This window comes from Lissotriton helveticus, chromosome 12 (genome assembly GCF_964261635.1).
Source record: "Lissotriton helveticus chromosome 12, aLisHel1.1, whole genome shotgun sequence".
NCBI lineage: Eukaryota > Metazoa > Chordata > Amphibia > Caudata > Salamandridae > Lissotriton > Lissotriton helveticus.
In genome coordinates this window covers 140,432,949-140,453,488 of record NC_136073.1, presented here as the reverse complement: position 1 = coordinate 140,453,488, position 20,540 = coordinate 140,432,949, and the positions used below count along the sequence as shown (strand labels likewise).

Below are 20,540 nucleotides of genomic sequence, written 5' to 3'. Positions count from 1 at the left end.
ACCCAGGAGACTTATTGCAGAAATGGACTAAGAAGTCAGAGTTTCATTTGTTTTGTTACAAAGGGGGGAGATGTTGTGAAGTTAGCAGACTAGTGGTTGTGGGTGGAGACAGGGGGAGGGCAGGAAGGGGAGGAGCAGGGGCGAGGGAAGTTAGTTAGAGTAGGGACAGGAGACAGGCAGGGAGCACAGTAATAAAGCTCCATAGAAATGACCAATATGTGTCTGTGATTATTGTAGCAGGATGCTACAATCACTACTCTAGCAGCTATGAAAACTGACATGTTTATCAAGAATTCCTCATGGTGGATATACATGTGCTTGTAGGAATCAGTCTCTGTGGCGCAATCGGTTAGCGCGTTCGGCTGTTAACCGAAAGGTTGGTGGTTCAAGCCCACCCAGGGACGAAGTTTTTATTCAGAAAAAGACAAATTTTGCATAAGAAATGACCGTACTGGAAGCTTCCCTCTCATTTTAACCTGTTAAGTGAAATCCTTGTCGTTCTTTCTTTGCTCTGGTTTGAGATCCGAGGCCCTCTCACAGATGCGGGTGGCCGCGTGCCCGCACACAGCTGCAAAAAGACGCCTCCTGCAATATTACTGCGTTAGGGGCACCTCCACCCCAGTGTCTGCGACGTCAACTTTCTATTTGGGGCCGGCTTTGGTCATCATAGTACCCAAGCGTTCACCCCAGTGACATCACAGGAAACGACTTTAGTATTGTGATTTGAACCTAAATGTTGATCAGATTGGCGCCGAGAAGGCCTTTGCATAGATTGAACAGAGTAAAAGCTTTTTCCCACATCACAAGTGGGCTGTGATACACTATTCCACAAGTCACAAGAGGGGCAGCAATGCCTCACACCTGCTGTCTCCCACCCCTGCAGGTTGTCTGCTGAAAGCTCGAGACTGAGAGCTCTGTGCCTCATTCCTGTATTTATTTACGAAGCTTCAGAATGACCAGTCCACCTTCCCGAAGGGTCCACTGCGAGCGGCGCACATCCTGATGGGCTTTTAGTAACTTTTGATATGTTTGAGTTCGATCTTTTTTGTTAAAACGCGCAAACTAGACAGCAGAGGATAGATGTTGTGTCCAGTAGAGCAAATCCATAGTTATGCGGAAAACGACGTGGCTCCAGAATTGCATAATTCCACTGCTCCTAGTTATTATAATGCAGCGAACGAGGCCCACACCTGTTACATTGCCTATATGTCACAACTGACCCCATCCCATTACTCGGCCAAAACAAGCACAGAGTTAGTCCAGAGTACTGGAATTAAACTCAGAAACGAGGACCCCTCCCCCCATCCCTCCATCAAACAATGAACAAAATGCTGGGGCACAGAGAAGGAAGGAGACTGATGAAGGGAGAAACTAAGAGAACTCGGAGGGAAGGATGAAAGAAAAGGAGGTGTGAGGTGGAAAGTCCTAGCAACCGAGAACCAGACCAGACCCAACTGTCGTGCCCCATAAATAATCCACATTCAGAAATCCTGTCGGTTGTTGAACATTGTAAAGTAGGTGCCCTAATGAGCGTGAAGTGCCCGGCTAGCTCAGTCGGTAGAGCATGAGACTCTTAATCTCAGGGTCGTGGGTTCGAGCCCCACGTTGGGCGCAGTGACATTTTAAGCAGATCCTTGTGTTTTGGGGTTTTTATATTATTTCAGTTGTTTTTCATCTAATTTATATTTGCATACCTTCATGCTTTGAAACATAACGACTGGAAATGTTAAACACGAAGAAATAAAAGCGCATGGAGCGGGGTACATTGGACCGGTCGTTTAGACCGGAAGGGATTGCTTGTCCAGAAAGCCTGTTGATTCAAATAGGGTTGTGAAACGCAACTCTTCGTCTTCCGTTTCCTTACATAGAATGACAGTTAAAACCCTTTGTCATAAACGAGCTGTGGAAGTGCTCAGTTTGAACCCCGGCGAGTCACAGAAAACATAAGTGAAAGGGGGTGAAGGTCCGTCACAGCGGATGCTCGGGGGGGAAGGGTTGATGAGGCTTTCTATGGATGAGTTGTTTGACAGACAAAAAAGTGCGTACATTTAATGGCTGATGCTTTGTACCTGAGATTTGTAACCGTGCCGATCACGGAAGTGTGTGCACGAGCCTGTAATGCCCAAAAGAACCCCTGGGGAAAGTCTGTGGCAGGTGTGTGTGGAGAGGACGAGGAGAGAGGAGGTGAAGGGTTAACATGAGTCCTGATAGAGCATGCGCCCTGACACTGAGCTCCTCTCTGGATGGTGCAAAGGCACGAAAACACTCGCCATCCCTGACCGTGTTGGGGAATAATGTACAGCACAATGTAGTATAGGAATGCGTCCTCTCTTCATCAGATCCGTGTACACGTGTGAATGCTTATCTCATCAGTGGCCGGTTAGCTCAGTTGGTTAGAGCGTGGTGCTAATAACGCCAAGGTCGCGGGTTCGATCCCCGTACTGGCCACTATGTTATTTTCTACTTTCAGTGAATATTTATTGCACAGGTGGCACATTTCTAACAGAAGTAGGGAAGCAAGCAAGCAAATCAATTAATAGTTAGAACAGAAGTGAACGTGGTTTTTATTTGTCTCGAAGAATGTCAATCGTGCATCAAAGGTCATATGCAAATATAATAAATATTAAAAAAATGTTTTTTAATGTGTGTTTGATTTTGGCACAGTAGAATATTTACTCCATTATGTAACATTTCTTAGAACTTCGTGTTTCTAAACATGAAATCGAAAACATTTATTGTATTGTTCTGTAATTGTATTTATATAGCGCTTGCCGCTTACTACCCCTGACAAGGAGTCAAAGCGCTTTTTCGGCCAGTAGCACTCTACTCCAGGACCCATAAAGGATTACTGTTGAATTAGTATAGTGAAATAAGAAAGTAATTAAAGTGGTGACTAGATTAGTCAGGTATTTGTATTCAGAAGGGTAGAAGAGGAAAAAAGGTTTGTATTTATATAGCACTTGTAACCCGTAATAGGGTGTTGAAATGCTAAAAGTAGCACGCTACTCCAGAACCCATAAATGATTAGTGTGGAAAATTAGTATAGTGAAATATGAAGTAATTTGAGAGGTGGATATGTTATTCAGTTATTTGGATAGAGAAGGGTAGCAGCAGGATAGAAGAGGGAAAGAGGTTTTTGTTTTTATACAGCGCTTTCTACCCCTGATGGGATTTGAAGCGCTTTTTTTGGTGAGCCAGTTATTTGGATTGAGAAGGGTTGGGGAGGGGTAGAAAAGGGCAAAGGTTTGCATTTAATTAGCGCTTGTAACCCTGATGGGGTATTGAAGCGCTTTATTGGTGAGTAGCGCGCTGCTCTGGAACCCATGAAGGATTAGTGTTGAAAATTAGTAAAGTGAAATATGAACGTAGTTTGAGTGGTGGATGTGTTATTCAGTTGTATAGTGAAAGGTAGCGAGGGATAGAAGAGGGAAAAAGGTTTACATTGATATAATGCTTGCTTACCTCTGATGCAGTGTTGAATCGCTTTTTTTGGCGAGTAGCATGCTAATATGGGACCCATAAAGGATTAGTGGTGAATTATTATAGAGGAATATGAAATTTGAGAAGTGAACATGTTAGTCTGTTATTTTGATTGAAAAGGATAGCGGAGGGATAGGAGAGTGAAGGATTTTGATATATATTTTGTTGGGAGGGCATAGCAGTAGGTGGAGGCTTTTCGATGAGTAAAGAGGGGTTGTGGAGGGGATGAGTCAGAGGGGAGAGTTTAGAAAGATTTGTTTTGGGATCCGAGTAGTAAAAGAGGTGTCAGATGATGCAAGGAGGGGTAGAGTAACAGAGTCTAGAAAGGGTTATTTTGGGGATCATAGTAGTGGTATGGGGTTTGAGATAAACAAGAGAGTGGGTGAAGAGGATATATTGATAGATGTATAGGGTGATAAATAGGGTAGTGCATTGGAAAGAGTAGTAGAAAGAAGTTTTAGATGAGTCAGAAAGTTGGGTTAGAAGATATATTGAGAGAAGAATAGAGTGAGAAATAGGGTAGTGCATTGGATATGCTGAATTAGAAGAAAGTGATACATATATAGATCCATAAGTAATTTTTGGAACTGAACTCTCTCAGGAATTGAACTCTCTCAGCCAAGAAACTTTTTTGGTATATTTTTGTGAACCACCATCCGGGTTCAGCTGTAGGGTCACGGTGTAAAGACTAAAGAGTGCAAGCCAAAGACGCAAGGTCGACGGTTCTGGTTGGTCCAAGGGAGTTCCCTGGACTGACAGAAGCATTCCTTAGCAGAAGAAAACCAACCGCCGTGAACAGCATCGGTTAGAGGATGGAGTTTTTTGAGATTGAGAGAGCCGCTGAGAAAATGTATTTTAAGAAGAATTTGTGTAAAATTATGCATAGCAAATGTTTTATGATCACATGTCTTTTGATGTTTTTTAGCATGACATCAGCTTTGGTGGGTTGGTTTGTATTTTCTCTTCAACTGACTTCTGCACCCATTTTCCAACCTACGACTTTACCTACTACTGTTTCTTTACATTCTTTTCATATTTTACCTGAACACGAGCAAATTAGAAGGTCGGAATTTGTGAATAATTCCTTTGTGCAACTCCTCCATCAACACCAGTTAGTAGTGAACACCACTAATTGTTGGGTGTGTGGTCTTATGCCACATACTATGGATAGAGGTATTCCTTATCTGGTTCTGCCATTCAGTTACAATGGGTCCGTATGGGCATATCAGACGATGTTTATTTATGCCATCGAAGTCTATCCCCTGCGTTCCATGAGAGACAACTCAAGTAATAAAGCCTTAGTAAGGGGAATAACAGATATGAGTAGAGATATCGAAACGTATAAGAGTATTCCCAAGGATGAGTTACTAGCATATGTTGGTTGGAATGCAACCGGATATAGTATTAGTCTGGGTGAGAAGCAGAGACAGAAAAGGTCACCTCCGATTTGGATTGTACCCCATCATGGTCATTTTTGTCTGCAAGGGAAAGGCAAGAATCCGAAAGCTAATTTAGGGAAGAGTGTTTGTACTCAGACGTATGTCTTTGCGTCCCAAACTTCCCCACCATTTTTAGCAGCTAAGGGCACGTATTTTGTCTGCCATGATAGAGCATATACATGGTTGCCCCCTGATTTTTCGTGAACATGTTATGTTGCATATTTGTTGCCTCCTACGTATACTGCTGCTGTAGATTACCACAGAATGAGAGTTGTTAGGTGTGTCTTCAGTGAGGAAGATACTACGGGACAAGAAGTGGGAGACTTTTTCAAGGGTTTCCTACCATTTTGGGGACCTATGGCAAACAGTAGAAACCTACGGCAATTGACAAGAGTGGTTGAATCCACCATAAATTAAACTGCTGGTGCCCTTAGTAATCTGACCGCTGAGCTCCAAGTGGATCGCCTTATGACATTACAGAATTGAATGGTTTTGGACGTCATACTTGCGGACCGAGGTGGGGTATGTAAAGTGATCCAATCGAGTTGCTGCGTTTTCATACCAGACAATGCTCCTACAGTATACCAGGCCATTTCTAAGTTACATAAGATCTCTGAGTCTATAAATGTGGATAAAGGAGATTGGTCGTTGATTGGAAGGTTCTGGGAACTGTTATCGACCTGGGGATGGAAGATTCTGATGATCATTGGGATGGCTTTAGCGATTCTTTTCCTGTTCTGTCTTTGTGTGCAGTGCACTCCTGCTATATGTGGCCTCTGTGCTACTACGTGTGCAAGGAGACCTGTCCCAAGGGAGGTACTAAGTAATAGGATTATGCTCCAGCAACATCTTGACGATCTGATGAATATAGACCTGGACTCAGATTGACGTGAGTGTAGGTTATTGCCTATGTAAGGGCAAAAGGAGGGTTTGAGGTTCCGTGAATCCTGAACCCGTTTCATAAAGGTCATGGTTTCTTTACGAATTTGATATTAGCGAACCTTAACTAGTTAGTGCGGCAAGTATGAGTGTTTTCATCACGTTAGACCAATGGATTTACTACGTATTTAGGGATTTCGTTCTGAACCCTTGGATTCCATTTTGTGTATGGCAGCCATTTTGTGGTTGCCCTCACATAGGCCGATGACTGTGGCTGAACTAGTATTTTTAAGGACATGTACACCTTAGCTCCAGTTCGTGCTGACTCCTGTTTGACCTGAGTGAACTGACCCTGTTGCCTGAAGCTGACCTTGTTAAACCAGTTCCTGCCCTTTAGCTGATCAAAATTAAGGATCAGAGCACAGGAGATCGTAAAGTTTTATTGCTCACAAATATGCCTTATCCTACTCACACCTGTTTCTGCTCCTTTCTTTATGGTCTATTTATGATTGGTTTGTGGCCTTTTTAGGTTTCGCTGGAGGGCGGAGCTCTTAGCTCCGCCTCCAGAGAAATCTCTTGATTTCCAGTAAGGAGAATGGAATACGCCCCCCTGTCCCATTGGCTAGCTCCATAAATGGAGGCTAGCCATTGGAACAGAGATCTGTCCGTCAAGGCCGGACCAGATTCGGGGGCGTTCCCGAGATTTTTTCCCAGGGCGGAGTTACGTTTTTTCCCGTTCCCTCCCCTTTCACTGATGCGATGTCCATTTCTGCCCCCCCCTCGCTGTCCTGTGCACGTTTCCCGCCGTCCGTGTCCGCTCCCGCCCCCTCCCGCCGTCCGTGTCCTCTCCCGCCCCCTCCCGCCGTCCGTGTCCACTCCCGCCCCCTCCCGCCGTCCGTGTCCACTCCCGATTGATTGTTATCTAGAGCCGGTGCCCACCCGGCATTTGCCCGTAAAAATCAGCCCCCGCCTGCCTACCTAAGGAGAAGGGCCGCTGCGCTGCCCGCAGCGACCCGGAAGTGGTTGGCCGGCCGGCCAATCCCAGCGCGGCCGGCCGGAAGTGCCCGCCCCCGCAGCCCGGGGGGAAGAAAGAAGAAGCATGGCGGCCGGTTTGCAGGGCTCCCGTGATGCGAGGGAGCCCTGCTGCATCTAGGAGAGCCCAGGAGGAGAGGAACCCCGCCCGCGGCCCCAAAGCGACCGCCGGAGGAGTGCTGCAGGGAGCAAGGCTCCCGTGTGAGGAGGAGAGCCCCGCCAGAAGACAGTCGGTGAGTGCGGGTGCGTTTTCATTGAAGAAGGAAAGAGAAGAATTTTCAGAATAAGTAACTCTATAACAGGTTGGAACGGGAACCAGAACCAAGATTGCATCATAATTATGGGAAATAGGTCCATGTCAATGATCAGACTGGCACATCTCAATCCAGTTTTTAACTATTTTGTAGAATACGATGTAATGTGGGGAAGGAATTCACTTCTTATGGAGTTGAATGTAAAGGGATCGCAGTGGCAGTTTATGTTCCACATGTCTCTAGGAGAACTGGTATATTTTTGATATCAGATTCAATCTGTGTCACAGGAATCTTAGTGGATATTGAGATACTTGCATATAAACACCCTTGCACAAATTATTTCTTGTTTGGCTTCCATTTACATTGTAATATCGAGAGTTTATGAACTTTTACCAGAACACTTTTCTTAATTTCTTACAGCAGAATAAAACCAATGTATTGACAGTAAGGTTTGAAAATGTATTATTTGGGAAATCATATTGCGAAAGGCGACTGAGTAATACAAAATAAGATCAGATAATACCAGCAAGCATCATAATAGTAATTTAAATGCATGGTATGTCTAATTTACTTCCCATTAAAACAGTGATCAATGTTTTATTTTCTTAAACAAGTATGCAAGTATACGACCCAGTGTAGACAGACAGCAATAAAAAAACAGAAACGATCTCTATTTTAACCAAATCAACCCAGAAAATTAACATCCAAGAGAGTCTTTCACATCCCTTAAAGTACCACCTCCTGTTTTCTATTTTAAGATCAACTGTCCAGAGGCTACATTTCAGTATCGAGTTGTAGAATTTGACCTGTACCTGAATATTTCAAGAATTCTTTAGCCTTTTGTTCTTTTGCTACTAAAGCAAACAATGCTTCGTTTGTGTAATAAAATGGTTTTATGCCTGCTGGACCTATTTAATAGTTATATCTAATAGTCCATTACTACGGCCGTGAAAAAAATTCCAGGAAACAGGAGGAAGCCCAAATAGGTGTGTCTAGATGACAAGAGGGTATCCCACAAAAGGAACAGCTCAATGAACCAACCTGTAGTTGGGACCAATGCAGTCGGAAAAAAAAATGCTAAAAGTGGTATTGTTTGTGTCCAGTGAAGCAAGTGGGTCACCAAAGGTTGCTGTCCAAAAACATATGAAATATAATATGAAGCTGATGTGTGGCTTTCTTGGTAAAACACAATTCTCTTACAAACATTTTAAAAACTCCCTCAAATAGTTGAAAAACAATCAAATATACACCCCTAAAAGCAAATGTAACTCAAAATGTTTAGATTATGGACAGAACACTAAGGGGCGAATACGAGCCCGTCAGTCCTGCGGAACTTGCAGTAGGGTGGCCGGTACTGCCACATTATAAGTGCAGCGGTCCCATTGCCACAGGACCACTGCACCTATAATCCGGTGGCACAGAGGTGTGGGGCAGCAATATGATGGTGGTGCTGTTGTGAACCTCCAAGAATGTTACGACTTTCCAAACCTCCACACTTTTCATGGCGGTGAGCCGGCCATGAAAAGTGTGGCACTGTCAGGAAAGTAAGGGTGCCCCCCAGTTTCTGCATGGCATGGATTGCACAGCGCATGCCGTGAAGGAACAGTCTTTGGCGCTCCCTCGGTGCTGAAGTTCCAAGGCTCACACATGAGCCTTAGAACTGTACCGCAGCAGGACCACCAAAGCACTGTTGACCAGACCACAAGGAAACTCATAATCTGGCAGGTGGTGTGTGGACGCCTTCGGCAGTGTGGGAGCGGGATGCTGGCGTGGCAGCCCACTCCTACACCACCAAAATCGTAATTGGGCCCTAAATTTGATGTCTCATCAATGGCAATTAGGAGATGGCTTGCACTTCCCAACATATGTTCTCCAGAAATGCCTCAACACGAATATGTAGTTGCTTTAGATGATCTATATGCCTCTGTTTCCAATGGATGAAGGCTAATATCTCTTGGAGCTGTTAGGCATTATCAAATTGCTTCAGCAATTTAACATTTAAAAAACACAACACAATTGGGTCAGAGCTATTGACTGCCTGCACACTATTCCACTATTTTTGGTCTAGTATCTAGTATTCTGTAGCCTGTGCGTATAGGTCGAGGGCGTGACCCGTAAATACCCCCTAAAGTATGATGAAAAACATCACATCCAATGATAATAGCAAGTAGACCCGCACAAGGAAGATTATATATACATTGTACTTTTTGCTCAGTAATGCAATAATGTTAACATAAATAAAACTTGAGCGCTTTCCAAGAAGAAGTGAAGTCCAGATCTTGACAAGTATGTAGTAAAGCTTTTTATTCAAAGATAAGCATGGTGTTCAAGATATTGCTAGCAGCCAACGCGTTTCGTCACCACTGTGACTTCTTCAGGGCTAGAAGCAATTATACATAAAACACAAAGTTACAAAATAGAAAATGTTTTTACATACAACATAAAAAGACACACAAACCTTATATACATCATAAAAAGGTTTCCTTTGAGCATAAAAAATGTTAATTTGCATTAAGCCTAATACAAATAAACATTGGTTATTCTATATCTGGAGTCATCGCTATGTCAGGGGACCCCTATACATGGTTATATTAGATATAATTCAGTTTTGTTACATTTCACTTCACACATTTGGAAAGCATTAAACGATGTCACCAGTACATTATTTGTGAACATTAGCTTTTCATAGTAATCGAGTATGTAGCTAAGACAGGGAGGAAATTAGCTTCAAAAACTCAACTCAAAATGCTTATAGGGAAAGTGCTAACAGTTGTAACTCCTTTTTAGCCAGAGATGTCCTACGGCACCCAATAGGGATTCAATATTACGCAGTGGGGGAATAAAAACACAGAGCTCCTTCATGTCTCATAATTGACTCATACATCTCATGTCCCATTCCTGAACTATTTTCTTCTTAGAATAAAGCATTTTCGCATACCTCTACGGTTGATTGAGCTGTAAAACATACACCTTGCGTCTTTTTGCACCAAAATTTATCAATCTGAGCACCTATAAGGTAGCAAATATATGCATTAGTTTCCCATGACTGTATACAGGTGATATACTCAGAGTTTATAGACTCGTGTCCGAGCCTCGTTAAGTGTAAAGTCGCAACAGCTGAGCATAGTTGCATCTTGCCGCGTAGGCGGTGTAAGCTCATACGTCACAGAGCTCACAGGAGCCTGGGAGTTGTAGTAGTCGGACTACACATTAGTGACACGCCCCCAGTGTCTTATTGATTGGGGATCTCGTCTACTTATTAGTTCCTATCATTGTACTCATCTAAAATTTTAAATCTGGCCTCATTATAAGGCCTCATATGGAGCGCGGCAATCCCTATTTGTTGTATTTATTTGTTATTCACTCTTCACGATGTTTGTATTCCCGGCATACAATGCCGAAGGGTAATGTAGTTTCTTTTTACTTAGGTACTTTGCCGTGTCCCTGAACTCGCAGTAAGCGGTAGCGCCATTGCGTAGTGGATATTAATGCGTACTTTCCGTACTAAATGTGCTTTGATTTGACTCACAATTCCCAAATGAAACCGCGCCCTTACTCGAAATACATCTTGATAACAGGGAGGAACTCCTAGGGGGTTTGTTTGAGAAATCTAAAAATGGGACCAATCCGACAGCATCAAAAACTCCTCAAACTGAAGGACTAAAGAATAAATTTCTAAGACTAGAGAGACTAAAAAAATCCGAACTTGCCAAGTGGTGGGATGGAGCAACGCTCAAAAAATATCTTGAGAATCGTAGAATACCGAGAGGACTACGAATCCTTATTTTTCCAAACTATGAAGATTTGGAATCCGACCACTTGACAGAGTGGGAGGCGGGCCTGTATGATGCATCGTACAAAATGATGGACATCCTGATAAGAAATGCGGATCGGAAGGTTAAAAAAATCAGAGATGATATAGTGGCCTTGGAAAAAGAAATCCTTGATACCAAATTGACTGAGGTAATCGAAAAAAACCAGGCAATCCTCAAGATAGAACTAAATAAATATCAAATGTACCTTAAATGTACCTTAAAGATAAAAAACTCCAAAAAATAGATCGAGACCAAAGGGACTATGATAGAGGCCGAATATTTACTTTTGCCAGAAAGTACGATGATTTAACAGCAAAACCAGTACAGCCTCTGAATAAACCTAGCAAAGAACCCAGTATCTCATCCAGCTCCACCTCAATCTCCTCAATAGAAAGCATAGGGAGTGAGGAACCGAGTACAAGTCTAGGAGCAAGTGAGAAACAATCGTTTTTTTTACAAGAAGTACAAAGGTTCAGGCTGGGGAACAAAAAGAAAACTCAAGGAAACGAGTCAGGCGGGGTGGCAAAAAACACAAGGGCAGGTGTAAAAGCAAGGAATTCCAATACCCAGAATCAATGACTATTGAGAATGTGAACCACGATGTGGGCAGTACTGTTGACATGAATAATGGTAATGAACTGAATGTGATTAACCTGTCTACCAGAATATTGACTCAAGAAGAAAATGTCATACTATGTAAAGGTCTTAATTATTGTATTACTGAAATACCTGCTATGGAAAATGTACATATTGACCTATACAAATTTGCACGCAAGTTAAAATTAAAAACTCACTTTGCAGAACGTCCTGGTGGTTGTAATTCATCTGGCGGGTTTGTTTCAAATTCTGAATTTACCATTGCTGATATTCAACTGTCACATACTATTGCCACCTTAGATAATGACACAGAAATAGAGAGCTTAGTGGACTTTGCACGTGACCTAGATATAGTGGAGAATACTACCTTGGATAGTGGACTTAGACCCGCTTCCAAATTTGTACCATTCACAAATAGTTCATCTGCAATAGATGACTTTACAGCTAAAGTTAGTCAAGATCTGTACAAATTGGAAGAAACTCATGGCCTCCAGTCCAGATGTAAACATGGATACAATCTCACTAAACATGAGAAATCCCTTCTAAAACAACTGAAAGAGGATCCCAACTTGGTGATCCGTGAGGCGGATAAAGGGGGGAACATAGTTCTGATGAACTATGATGACTATGTTGGGGAAATAGATAGACAGTTAGGACAACAAGAATGCTACAGACGTTTGACATCAAATCCTACGGACCAGATTGAAAAGAACATCAATGCCCATCTGATAGAGTGGAAGGAATCGGGGTTGATATCCGAAACTGAGTATAGATACTTACAGCCTTATAAATCACGACATCCATGTATCTATATACTCCCTAAAGTGCATAAGGGTGGAGTATTTCCACCAGGGCGCCCAATAATATCTGGGAATGGGGGACCCACGGAACATCTGGCTGAATATGTCGACGTCTATCTACAACCGATTGTCAAGAACTTGCCCTCCTTTATTCAAGATAGCAGAGAACTGTTGTGTAAACTGGAGGACTTTCAATGGGAGCCAGAGACTCTCACATTCATAACTATGGATGTTGAGAGTTTATACACTTGTATAGAAATGGAGCAGGGGATTCGGGCACTAACTCACTATCTGTACAAAAGGAATGCAAGTCATCTACAGCATTCTGATATGCTTATACAAATGGCCAAACTGGTATTGACACAGAATGCGTTCCTACACAAAAACAAGTGGTTCCTTCAGCTACAAGGTACAGCCATGGGTTCACGGATGGCACCATCGTATGCGAACCTCTTTATGGGGTTATACGAACGGGAACATGCCTGGGGACCAGATGCAGGACCATGGGTTGATAACATCCTCTTTTACGTCAGATATATCGACGATATTCTGTTGATATGGAAGGGTAGCGAAACAACATTCACAGAGTATTTCAATTATCTAAACGATAATACGTTTAATGTGAAACTGACTACCAGTAGTTCTAGGTCTGAAATTGTGTACTTAGACCTGAAATTATATGTGGTTGGAAACAGAATTCATAGTGACATGCACAAAAAGCAAACAGCGTGCAACAGTGTATTGCACGCTGATAGCTGCCACTCTAGCGCCACCATCTCTGCCATTCCATTTGGGGAAATGGTGCGTGCGCGACGAAATTGCAGTCAAGAGGATACATTCAAGAAATCTCTAGAAACCATCCAAAGCAAGTTCAAAACAAGAGGGTATTCAGAAATATGTCTAAAAGTTGCAGAAAGGAGAGCGAAAAAACTGAAGCGATCAGAAACATTGGCTCCTAAGCAAAATAAGAAGCGAGATGAACCAGCTCAGGTTGCATTCATAACAGAATATGGTATGTACAGCGGCCATATCTATAACATTTTGAGACGACATTGGGGTATATTACAGGATAGTTCAGTCCTATGTAGTACCATCTCTGCACGACCAAAAGTTGTCTATCGCAAAGGCAAAACCATCAGAAACATGTTATGTCCTAGCTACATAGAAGAAAGGAAATCCAAGCCAAACGCATGGCTGCCGAGTGGTGGGAAAGGCTTCCACACATGTGGAAGCTGTAACATCTGCCAATTTGGCATGAACAGATGTACAGAGTTCCAATATAATCGGTCAAAAAATTACCGCATATTTTCCTTTATGAACTGCAATACCACCTTCTGCATATATGTGCTAAAATGCTTTTGCGGGAAGATATATGTGGGAAGTAGCAGCAGACAACTTAAAATAAGAATCCAAGAACATGTCAGGGATATTAAAAAAAGAGATGAACGCTCCCCAGTTGCACAACATATAGCGGAGACCCATCCAACGCAGACCACCATCCAATTCCATGCAATAGATCATATTCAGGCTGGAAATAGAGGAGGAGATAGAACAGTGAGATTACGACAGATGGAAGCAAAATGGATATGCCGTCTGAGGGCGGTATCCGAGGGACTTAATTTCACAAATGAATTCCATCATTTTCTGTAAAACCTCCTAAAACAATGCTAAATTATGGTGGGGTTGCTAATCCACAATCCTAGTTAATATACCCATAAATTGGATATTCACTAAAAGTGGTGATATTAATGGCAGCAATGAACCTAATAACAACGAACTGCCTATAAATAAATCTGCATTATGAAGATTCAGGAGAAAAAGAAATATTTATCCATGTAAACTCGGGACTGTTCCTTGGGTCAGGACTGCTTTCCCACATATTTTATAATGAAGTGTGTGGTTTGCGAGCCAGAAGAGAGAAAAGAAAAAAATATATGAACATGGAAATTACACTCCCATGCTGACTCTGCAGGCGCTAGTGTATACTGCGAGTTGGGGGACACGGTGAAGCACTAAAAGCTAAAAAACTACACTTCCCTTCGGCATTGTATGCTGGGAATTAAAAACATTGTTGCGACTGCATTTTAAATACAGAAAATAATTGTGGATGGACACACTCCGTTTGGAGCGTTATAGTGAGGCTAGACCTTAAGATGTATTTCGAGTAAGGGCGCGGTTTCATTTGGGAATTGTGAGTCAAATCAAAGCACATTTAGTACGGAAAGTACGCATTAATATCCACTACGCAATGGCGCTACCGCTTACTGCGAGTTCAGGGACACGGCAAAGTACCTAAGTAAAAAGAAACTACATTACCCTTCGGCATTGTATGCCGGGAATACAAACATCGTGAAGAGTGAATAACAAATAAATACAACAAATAGGGATTGCCGCGCTCCATATGAGGCCTTATAATGAGGCCAGATTTAAAATTTTAGATGAGTACAATGATAGGAACTAATAAGTAGACGAGATCCCCAATCAATAAGACACTGGGGGCGTGTCACTAATGTGTAGTCCGACTACTACAACTCCCAGGCTCCTGTGAGCTCTGTGACGTATGAGCTTACACCGCCTACGCGGCAAGATGCAACTATGCTCAGCTGTTGCGACTTTACACTTAACGAGGCTCGGACACGAGTCTATAAACTCTGAGTATATCACCTGTATACAGTCATGGGAAACTAATGCATATATTTGCTACCTTATAGGTGCTCAGATTGATAAATTTTGGTGCAAAAAGACGCAAGGTGTATGTTTTACAGCTCAATCAACCGTAGAGGTATGCGAAAATGCTTTATTCTAAGAAGAAAATAGTTCAGGAATGGGACATGAGATGTATGAGTCAATTATGAGACATGAAGGAGCTCTGTGTTTTTATTCCCCCACTGCGTAATATTGAATCCCTATTGGGTGCCGTAGGACATCTCTGGCTAAAAAGGAGTTACAACTGTTAGCACTTTCCCTATAAGCATTTTGAGTTGAGTTTTTGAAGCTAATTTCCTCCCTGTCTTAGCTACATACTCGATTACTATGAAAAGCTAATGTTCACAAATAATGTACTGGTGACATCGTTTAATGCTTTCCAAATGTGTGAAGTGAAATGTAACAAAACTGAATTATATCTAATATAACCATGTATAGGGGTCCCCTGACATAGCGATGACTCCAGATATAGAATAACCAATGTTTATTTGTATTAGGCTTAATGCAAATTAACATTTTTTATGCTCAAAGGAAACCTTTTTATGATGTATATAAGGTTTGTGTGTCTTTTTATGTTGTATGTAAAAACATTTTCTATTTTGTAACTTTGTGTTTTATGTATAATTGCTTCTAGCCCTGAAGAAGTCACAGTGGTGACGAAACGCGTTGGCTGCTAGCAATATCTTGAACACCATGCTTATCTTTGAATAAAAAGCTTTACTACATACTTGTCAAGATCTGGACTTCACTTCTTCTTGGAAAGCGCTCAAGTTTTATTTATGTTAACATTATTGCATTACTGAGCAAAAAGTACAATGTATATATAATCTTCCTTGTGCGGGTCTACTTGCTATTAGCAATTTAACATTTGATAGAGAAGTTAGGTCAAACATGGCTCAATGACTAGCCTGAAAATGAACTACTGCCTCTAAGCATTAAGTAGGGGACAAGTGTGATGTATCCGTACGATGCCTGAAACGTGCTTTAGAATTAGGAATATGGCAGCAAACTAGAACAAGCATTTACAATGCAACGGTTTCGCCTTTGGAAAAGTTAGAGCTATTAGCAATGTAAAAGACAATGCCATTTATTTATCTGTTTTCAAAACCAACACATAAATACAAATTTTGTCATTTACAATGCCAATAGCTCAAACTTTTCCAAAGGCGAAACCTTTGCATTGTAAATGCTTGTTTATTATGGGTTCGTTCGACCTGTCTAAAGAAGAATGTTGGGTTTGACCGATGATTGATCATGGGCTGGGCAACTGAAAGTGGTTTTTTCCGTCATGCGATACCTCTGGTGTGGATACATGTGATTGGACAGTTTGTAAATGTTAGGTATTTGTCTGGAATGTGATTTTTGGCATAAAAAGGGACGACTTGCTGTGTAAAATTGAGCAGTGTCCTGAGAACTTATACCGTGATGATTTCTAGGACTTCTGTTACTGGCTGCAGCCAATACATTTGATCTTTGACGCCACCAAGAAGTTTCCGTGTCTCTGTATTCTAAGACAGGTGGAACCCGAAGACTTTGGGCGTGCCCCTGGCGCCGCTGGGTATTAAATAACCCGGTTCTTCATTCCACCAAGCACACACACCACCAGCCATCAGTGCACAATTTCTACAGGCACACACACCACCAGCCATCAATGCACACATCAATTGTTAACGCATCCACAATTAACTATTGTAGCAATCGCAGTATGGTGCACTTTACTTTTAAACATATTCATCTAAAGCGCAGCATGCCACCATTGCTACAATTCCAATCCAACCCACATAATTCCACTACACACCACATGCATACACTCCATAACACATGGCTAAAAGACATTGCCATTTACAATGCCATTTGCTCTAACTCAAATAAATCCGAGACCTATTGCATTTCCAATGCCTTTTAAGGTTGACATGAATCCTGCATTTTCAAAGATATAGCTTTTGTGTTATTATCGTTTACTAACACTTTTTGAGGCATAATCCTCTGCCCACAAGCCTTTTTCACACTCTCCTCCTGTCTGAGGTTTGTTGCAGTTTTTTGTTGTGTGAGTCTTTGTTACAGTTTCATCTTGTTCGAGATGTCGATGTCACTTCATCTAGCTGAATCTTTGTTGCAGTTTTCCATTTTTTAATACTTTGATCCAGTTTCCTCTTGGCTTAGGCTTGGTGAAGTTTCCTGTCGTGTGAGCCTTTGTTATAGCTTCCTCCTGCCTGAGATGTTGTTTCTTGTCTTGTGAGACTTTGTTACAGTTTCATTTAGCTGAAAAACTATTTGAACTGTGAAATGCATCAATAATGAGGTATCTGTGACCCCCCTGGCCTCTGGCCCCAGTGTCACTGCACCTGCTGCACCAGTGGGAGCCACGCCCCCAAGCGAGGGAAAGGTGCGCCGAGGAGCGTGAGTGGGAGCTAATAAACAACACAGCAAGGAGGCAGAGGCGGCAGGGAGGGGAGAGTGAGGGAGAATGGAAGAAAAATGTGACTTCCCCGTTAATCTTTCTTTCTTTTATAAAAAGGGTACTCGAATTCCTCGTTTGCATCACTACTCTAGCAGCTATGAAGACGTACATGTTTATGAATGTTTCCTGATGGTCTATTTATGAAATACTCAACATTAGTCTCTGTGACGCAATCGGTTAGCGCATTTGGCTGCCGGTGGTTCAAGCCCACCAAAGGACGAATGATTTTATTCAGAAAAGGACACATTTTGCAAAAGATAATACTGCACTGGAAGCTTCCCTCTCATTTTAACCTGTTAAGTGAAATCCTTGTCGTTCTTTCTTTGCTCAGGTTTGAGATCCGAGACCCTCTCACAGATGCGGGTGGCCGAGTGCCCGGCACACAGCTGCAAAAAGACGCGTCATGCCCTCATCACAAGTGGGCTGTGATACACTATTCCACCAGTCACAAGAGGTGCAGCAATGCCACGCTCTTGGTGTTTCCCACCCCTGCAGGTTGTCTGCTGAAAGCTCGAAACCGAGAGCTCTGCGCATCATTCCTGCCTTTAAGGTCTCCCCCCCCCAAATCATCAAACACTGATGAAGGAAGAAACTATGAAAACTCGGAGGGAAGGATGGAAGAAAAGGAGGTGGGAGGTAAAAAGTCCTAGCAACCGAGAACCAGACCCAACTGTTGTGCCTGCTACTTTGTCCGTGGTGCCCTATAAATAATCCATATTGAGAAATACTATCGACTGCTGAGCATTGTTTATAGAGTATTGTGGATGGGTATGTGCCTTTAATTAACAGAAGTGCCCGGCTAGCTCAGTCGGTAGAGCATGAGACTCTTAATCTCAGGGTCGTGGGTTCGAGCCCCACGTTGGGCGCAGGACACTCTTTTTGCAGATCCTTGTGTTTTGGGAGTTTTATATTTTTTCAATTGTTTTTCATCTAAATTGTATTTGCATACCTTCCTGCTTTGAAACATAACGACTGGAAATGTTAAACACGAAGAAATAAAAGCGCATGGAGCCGGGTACATTGGACTAGTCGTTTAGACCGGAAGGGATTGCTTGTCCAGAAAGCCTGTTGATTCAAATAGGGTTGTGAATAGCAGCTCTTCGTCTTCCGTTTCCTTACATAGAATGACGCTTTCTATGGATGAGTTGTTTGACAGACAAAAAAGTGCGTACAATTAATGGCTGATGCTTTGTACCTGAGATTTGTAACCGTGCCGATCACGGAAGTGTGTGCCTGAGCCTGTAATGCCCAAAAGAAGTCTGTGGCGGGTGTGTGTGGAGAGGACGAGGAGAGAGGAGGTGAAGGGAACATGTGCCCTGATAGAGCATGCGTCCTGGCACTGAGCTCCTCTCTAGATGGTGCAACTGAGGGGCTAGAGGCGGGAAACACACTCGCCATTCCTGAACGTGTTGGGGAATGACGTATAGCACATTGTAGTGTATGGATGTGTCCTCTCTTCATCGGATCCGTGTAAAGGTGTGAAGATGTATCTTTCCAGTGGCCGGTTAGCTCAGTTGGTTAGAGCGTGGTGCTAATAACGCCAAGGTCGCGGGTTCGATCCCCGTACTGGCCACTATGTTATTTTCTACTTCTAGTGAAAATTTGTTTCACATTTGACACAGAAGTAGGGAAGCAAGCAAGCAAATCAATTAATAGTTAGAACAGAAGTGAACGTGGTTTTTATTTGTCTCGAAGAATGTCAATCGTGCATCAAAGGTCATATGGAAATATAATAAATACTCAAAAATGTTTTTTAATGTGTGTTTGATTTGGCACAGTAGAATATTTACTCCATTATGTAACATTTCTTAGAACTTCGTGTTTCTAAACATGAAATCGAAAACATTTATTGTATTGTTCTGTAATTGTATTTATATAGCGCTTGCCGCTTACTACCCCTGACAACGAGTCAGAGCGCTTTTTCGGCCAGTAGCACTCTACTCCGGGACCCATAAAGGATTACTGTTGAATTAGTATAGTGAAATATGAAAGTAATTAAAGTGGTGACTAGATTAGTCAGGTATTTGTATTCGGAAGGGTAGAAGAGGAAAAAAGGTTTGTATTTATATAGCACTTGTAACCCGTAATAGGGTGTTGAAATGCTAAAAGTAGCACGCTACTCCGGAACCCATAAATGATTAGTGTGGAAAATTAGTATAGTGAAATATGAAGTAATTTGAGAGGTGGATATGTTATTCAGTTATTTGGATAGAGAAGGGTAGCAGCAGGATAGAAGAGGGAAAGAGGTTTTTGTTTTTATATAGCGCTTTCTACCCCTGATGGGATTTGAAGCGCTTTTTTTGGTGAGCCAGTTATTTGGATTGAGAAGGGTTGGGGAGGGGTAGAAAAGGGCAAAGGTTTGCATTTAATTAGCGCTTGTAACCCTGATGGGGTATTGAAGCGCTTTATTGGTGAGTAGCACGCTACTCTGGAACCCATGAAGGATTAGTTTTGAAAATTAGTAAAGTGAAATATGAACGTAGTTTGAGTGGTGGATGTGTTATTCAGTTGTATAGTGAAAGGTAGCGAGGGATAGAAGAGGGAAAAAGGTTTACATTGATATAATGCTTGCTTACCTCTGATGCAGTGTTGAATCGCTTTTTTTGGCGAGTAGCATGCTAATATGGGACCCATAAAGGATTAGTGGTGAATTATTATAGAGGAATATGAAATTTGAGAAGTGAACATGTTAGTCTGTTATTTTGATTGAAAAGGATAGCGGGGGGATAGGAGAGTGAAGGATTTTGATATATATTTTTTTGGGAGGGCATAGCAGTAGGAGGAGGCTTTTGGATGAGTAAAGAGGGGTTGTGGAGGGGATGAGTCAGAGGGAAGAGTTTAGAAAGATTTGTTTTGGGATCCGAGTAGTAAAAGAGGTGTCAGATGATGCAAGGAGGGGTAGAGTAACAGAGTCTAGAAAGGGTTATTTTGGGGATCATAGTAGTGGTATGGGGTTTGAGATAAACAAGAGAGTGGGTGAAGAGGATATATTGATAGATGTATAGGGTGATAAATAGGGTAGTGCATTGGAAAGAGTAGTAGAAAGAAGTTTTAGATGAGTCAGAAAGTTGGGTTAG

At 42.2% G+C, this 20,540-nt stretch overlaps 5 non-coding genes across 5 annotated transcripts; all 5 read left to right on the top strand.

Annotated features, from left to right (window-relative positions):
• Positions 1-330: 330 nt before the first annotated feature.
• On the top strand, positions 331-404 carry TRNAN-GUU (transfer RNA asparagine (anticodon GUU)). The gene has a single exon. It is a non-coding gene; the product is annotated as a tRNA-Asn (tRNA).
• Positions 405-1,539: 1,135 nt separating this feature from the next.
• Positions 1,540-1,612, top strand: TRNAK-CUU (transfer RNA lysine (anticodon CUU)). Its single transcript has one exon. It is a non-coding gene; the product is annotated as a tRNA-Lys (tRNA).
• Positions 1,613-2,374: 762 nt separating this feature from the next.
• Positions 2,375-2,448, top strand: TRNAI-AAU (transfer RNA isoleucine (anticodon AAU)). Its single transcript has one exon. It is a non-coding gene; the product is annotated as a tRNA-Ile (tRNA).
• A 15,808-nt stretch (positions 2,449-18,256) lies between these two features.
• On the top strand, positions 18,257-18,329 carry TRNAK-CUU (transfer RNA lysine (anticodon CUU)). The gene has a single exon. It is a non-coding gene; the product is annotated as a tRNA-Lys (tRNA).
• Positions 18,330-18,962: 633 nt separating this feature from the next.
• TRNAI-AAU (transfer RNA isoleucine (anticodon AAU)) lies at positions 18,963-19,036 on the top strand. Its single transcript has one exon. It is a non-coding gene; the product is annotated as a tRNA-Ile (tRNA).
• The last annotated feature ends 1,504 nt before the right edge of the window (positions 19,037-20,540 follow it).